Source organism: Diadema setosum, chromosome 17, assembly GCF_964275005.1.
Source record: "Diadema setosum chromosome 17, eeDiaSeto1, whole genome shotgun sequence".
In the NCBI taxonomy this organism is placed as follows: Eukaryota; Metazoa; Echinodermata; class Echinoidea; order Diadematoida; family Diadematidae; genus Diadema; species Diadema setosum.
Window position 1 is genome coordinate 24299062 of NC_092701.1, and position 6034 is coordinate 24305095.

The following is a 6034-nucleotide window of genomic DNA, read 5'->3' on the forward strand; positions in this document are numbered from 1 at the left end:
TACATCTCTTCCTACCAAAGACTCGAAATCCAATAGATTTACAGAAGTTAGTGTCATTATTGAGCTGAAAAGTTAAAAACGGGTTGATGTTCCTCGTCCACACTTGTCACGCTACAACACAGAAGACCAGGACGGTAATTCTCATGAGGTACGGCAACAGGAAAAAGACATATGTAAACGATGTCCCCTTTAGCTATGCATCATTGCATATGTCAAAATCTTAATTGATTTACATCAAGAAACGAATCTCGGCATCTCATTCTCCTCAAGCCAAGTTTGACTCATTTTTTGACAATATTTGCAAAAATCACTGAAGTATTTGGCATTAGGGCATATGTGTATATTTCAACTATGAGGTGGGAAAACCGTGACGGAAAGTACCCGTATCTGAAACTCGTGATAGCCACAAAATTCATTGCTGATTGGTGTTAAATTTGAATTCATAGTTTCGTGAAGTAATGGAATGTTATAAAAAGAGCATATCATTTTAGACACAGTACTTCATTCTCCAATATCTATATTAGCTTTTCCCAATCACCTTACGACTACAAATTAACACCTTTTCTATAATTTCACTGCGATTGTAGTTACGACTGAAATATCAGTTGATGTCCATTTTGTATCCCCGTTGACAAAAAATCCAATTTTATCTAATGTCAATATTATTATTACTACAAATGACTGAAACATCATCTCTGGAGAACATTTAAGCATGAACATTTTCTAAGTGGAAAAAGAAAACACAAGAGAATTTGTTCAACACAGCATATTGCTTCAAGTATACCATAGTCTGAATTACACGCATTAATAATGCATCATAAAAGTCAGTCACAATGAAGTTTCCTTCTCTTTCCTTCTGAAAAACATAAAATGAACCAACTACAGGGCCAATACATTGTGTGATGAAGAGGACTGCTCTAAAAAGAATTACATGTGAACCCAATAATGGACAGGCTCCTCAAGAACTTCAGCAAGTAAAATCTTATTTTTAATTTACTATATAGCATGTCCCGAAAACTACAATTGGATTTCTGCATTGATAACTTTCAAAATGATTAAACAATCTGAATGCCATTTCAGGGAATGAAACTATCTATAACTTCTTACCTATATGTTGCAGAAAACCCCTGGACAAAACTTGGAGGGAAGGGATTCCTATAGCACGCTCTACACAGAACCCCATTTCTTTGTGACCACTGAAGCAAATCAGATGGGGTTTTCTGTTACATGTAGGTAATAAGTTATAGTTCATACCTTGAAATTGCATTTAGATTGATTCACTACATGTATTCTAAAGTTAGTTGCCAATCTTTTTCAACCATACACAAACACATCAACCAGGAGTGAATATTATACAGATATATATTAAATGGGTTAGTCATATACCGGTTAGTGATTGGTTAAACACAGTCACGTGATGGAGGCTCATTCGTTAATGCGCGAACATTCTTTGTAATGTTCTCCCATGGGAAAACATTTTCACGTAACAACTGACAGAAGGCTTAGGACCGCGCGCGCACAGTGAATTTGGCTCTGCGCAAGCTAGCGATCGAGTGCGTTGTGCTGGTGGTGGTTGATGTTGACGGTGACGTATTTTACTAACCCATATAATATAACAGATGATGACTTTTGTTGTCGGGAACATGCACCAAACATTCCACCCTCAGGGTTTGAAATGCTATTTCGGGAGACTGTAAGTCCCGAGACTTTGTCTTGGGACTTACAACCTCCCTCAATAGGATTTCAAACCCTTCGGGTGGAACATTCGGTACGTTCCCTCCCCCGCCAGTCATCGTCTATATACTTATGTTGGTACATGTATATATCCACATCAACATAACTGTACAGACAGCATGATATCGTCTGGTTTTTTTTTTTTTTTTTTTTTTTTTTTTTTTTCCAATGAGAGGCATCACCTTAACTGCTTGGCTGTTCACACTCTACACTAAAAAGAGCTCTGATTTTGGCTTCATTTCACCCCATCTTCGTAAGTAGATGTATCTCAATATATGTTTAAGCAACATAAATGGATAAAGTAATATCCAAAATCTACACATTTATCAGTTTTACTGACAACTGATTATTTCAGAAGATAACATGATGCTATGTAAGTGATGATTATTATAAAGGTATTCTCACAATACCAAAAAAAAAAGGAATAATAAAACTGATTTAGGCAACTTACTAACAAGAAAGACTAGTCATACTAGCCATCACATATTTGATATTTACTCTTCAAAACTTAATTGCACATTGCTTGCTCTAGTAATGCTGATGCTGTAGACAGGTATGACTGTACACACAATGAAATGACGAAGACTTCCTCTGAATAATACACATGACATTGCATTGAAAATCTGTCAAATTTTACAGCACCTTTCGTGTCTTCATGCTCACTGAATAAAGATAGCTTTTCCTCCAGTTATTAAAGGACAAGTCCACCTTCATAGACATGTGGATTGAGTGAAGGCAACAATAGTAGTAGAACACATCAGTGAAAGTTTGGGGAAAATCAGACCGTCCGTTCAAAAGTTATGAACTTTGTAAGTATCTGTGCAGTCACTGTTGGATGAGAAGACTACCACAGTGTATGATGTCACATGCGTACAACAATATAAGGAAAATAAAAAGGGAATTTCACAAAACTTTACTTTTTGAATAAAGTGCACATTTCTTCAACTAGTTACTGACATATGTTAAGGGTAATATTATTCCCCTTGCCTTCTGAAGAGAGCAGTCGAGTGTTCTTTTGTTATGCCAGAAAAGTAAAAATATGTTGAATTTTCTTAATCTTCCTTTATATCGTTGTACTCATGTGACATCACAAGCCATAGTAGTCTTCTCATCCAGCCTTTAGTAAGCAGAAACTTTAAAAATTCTTAACTTTTGAACGGATTGTCCGATTTTCCTCAAATTCTCATTGATGTGTTCTACTAAAATTGCTGCATTCACTCAACCCACATGTCTATGAAGGTGAGTGAACTTGTCCTTTAAAAACAAAATCCATTCCACTTATTTCCTTGTTTTGCCCTTGTCATCTTCATAATATGAATATATATTATATACATACTGCCACTACTTTCTGTCTTTTCCCTCTTCTAATCTATCTATTTCTTTTGTCCTTCATTTCTTCTTCACTCCTTTTTTTCACACACTGCAGAAATATTGCTGTGACACAAATCGCCATAGTACTTTATTAAATTTTCAGGGAAAATGTCATACATTCATCGGCTACTTGTGTGGGAATGTGAGCAGGAATGAACAAAGAAATGAAAGAGCTACAATCATGGAATAAAAAATAGTGCATCTCAACAACAACAAAATGCTTTAAAAAAAACCCTACTCAAATATCATGTAAAGCCCCACCCGTTATGAGACCTAAAAAAGTCACTTTTTAGCATGTCAAAAACTGAATCATCACATGAATAAAAAGCTTGAAGGGAGGGTACAGTATTGGTGGAGATGAGAATTGGGCTTTTAACTTTTTGTGAGATACCAAGAAAACACTTATGATATAGTACAGAGCATACCATTTCAAGAGGAATTCGAAGTTTATATGATGAAAATCGGGTTTGGAATGACTGAAACATCCAAAAACAAAGTAAAACAAAGCGATCGTAATGGGTGGGTCCCACACTTTCTTAGAATCGCTCTGTTTTGGATATCTCAGCCATTTCAAAACCAATTTTCATCAAATAAATGTTGAATTCCTCATGGAATTACATGCTCTTTCATATTTCATAGGAGGTTTCTCATTATCTCACCAAAAAATGTTAGAAACCTAAAATTGCGTCTCAACCAAAACTGTATGATCCCTTTCAGGGTGGGCAAACTGGACGGTAGCCTTGAAGGAAGTACTTATTGTGCAATGTGGCATGTTCAAGACAAATAGGAAATCATTTGTAATTTCACCTCGTGTCATTAATAAGGAAGACTTTGATATCAAATTACTATGACATCAGAAAGACCAGACACTTTATGATACAAATTTGAAAATATCAACAATGAATTTCACCACACCTGATTCAATCAGTACATAGACCAAAATATCTGATAATCATCACACACACACACACACACTAGTACAGTTATGCCAAACAATTATCTTTGTCTCATATCTGCTCCTGGTTTGATCTGATTTGACTTGACTTGAATTGCTTTTATTTGATTTGGTATGAATCTGCCTTGTTCCTTGCAACTGAGCTCTCACTGATTTGCAAATACTTGGCAGTCAAGGTGGGTGACTCAAACCACCATGATTTGATTTGATTTGGCAACAAGTCTGTCTACCTCCTTGCAACTGAGCTCTAGCTGACTGGCAAATACTTGTGAGTCGAGGTGGCTGACTCAAACCATCATGATTTGATTTGATTGATTTGATTTGATTTGATTTGATTTGATTTGATTTGGCAACAAGTCTGTGTACCTCCTTGCAACTGAGCTCTCACTGATTTGCAAATACTTGGCAGTCAAGGTGGGTGACTCAAACCACCATGATTTGATTTGATTTGATTTGGCAACAAGTCTGTCTACCTCCTTGCAACTGAGCTCTAGCTGACTGGCAAATACTTGTGAGTCGAGATGGCTGACTCAAACCATCATGATTTGATTTGATTGATTTGATTTGATTTGATTTGATTTGATTTGATTTGGCAACAAGTCTGTTGACCTCCTTGCAACTGAGCTCTCACTGATTTGCAAATACTTGGCAGTCAAGGTGGGTGACTCAAACCACCATGATTTGATTTGATTTGATTTGGCAACAAGTCTGTCTACCTCCTTGCAACCGAGCTCTAGCTGACTGGCAAATACTTGTGAGTCTAGGTGGCTGACTCAAACCACCATGATTTGATTTGATTGATTTGATTTGATTTGATTTGATTTGATTTGATTTGATTTGGCAACAAGTCTGTGTACCTCCTTGCAACTGAGCTCTCACTGATTTGCAAATACTTGGCAGTCAAGGTGGGTGACTCAAACCACCATGATTTGATTTGATTTGATTTGGCAACAAGTCTGTCTACCTCCTTGCAACCGAGCTCTAGCTGACTGGCAAATACTTGTGAGTCTAGGTGGCTGACTCAAACCACCATGATTTGATTTGATTGATTTGATTTGATTTGATTTGATTTGATTTGATTTGATTTGGCAACAAGTCTGTGTACCTCCTTGCAACTGAGCTCTCACTGATTTGCAAATACTTGGCAGTCAAGGTGGGTGACTCAAACCACCATGATTTGATTTGATTTGATTTGGCAACAAGTCTGTCTACCTCCTTGCAACTGAGCTCTAGCTGACTGGCAAATACTTGTGAGTCGAGATGGCTGACTCAAACCATCATGATTTGATTTGATTGATTTGATTTGATTTGATTTGATTTGATTTGATTTGGCAACAAGTCTGTTGACCTCCTTGCAACTGAGCTCTCACTGATTTGCAAATACTTGGCAGTCAAGGTGGGTGACTCAAACCACCATGATTTGATTTGATTTGATTTGGCAACAAGTCTGTCTACCTCCTTGCAACCGAGCTCTAGCTGACTGGCAAATACTTGTGAGTCTAGGTGGCTGACTCAAACCACCATGATTTGATTTGATTGATTTGATTTGATTTGATTTGATTTGATTTGATTTGATTTGGCAACAAGTCTGTGTACCTCCTTGCAACTGAGCTCTCACTGATTTGCAAATACTTGGCAGTCAAGGTGGCTGACTCAAACCATCATGATTTGATTTGATTTGATTTGATTTGATTTGATTTGGCAATAAGGCTGTCTACCTCCTTGCAACTGAGCCCTTGCTGATTGGCAAATACTTGGGAGTCGAGGTGGATGACTCAAACCACCGTGATTTGATTTGGCAATAGAAGTCTGTCTATCTCCTTGCAACTGAACTCTCGCTGATTGGCAAATATTTGGCAGTCGAGGTGAGTGACTCAAATTGTCATCATCTGATTTGATTTGATATGGCACGAGTCTGCCTTGCTCCTACAGTGTAGCAACATAACTCCCACAAATACTTGGGAGTCTAGGCAG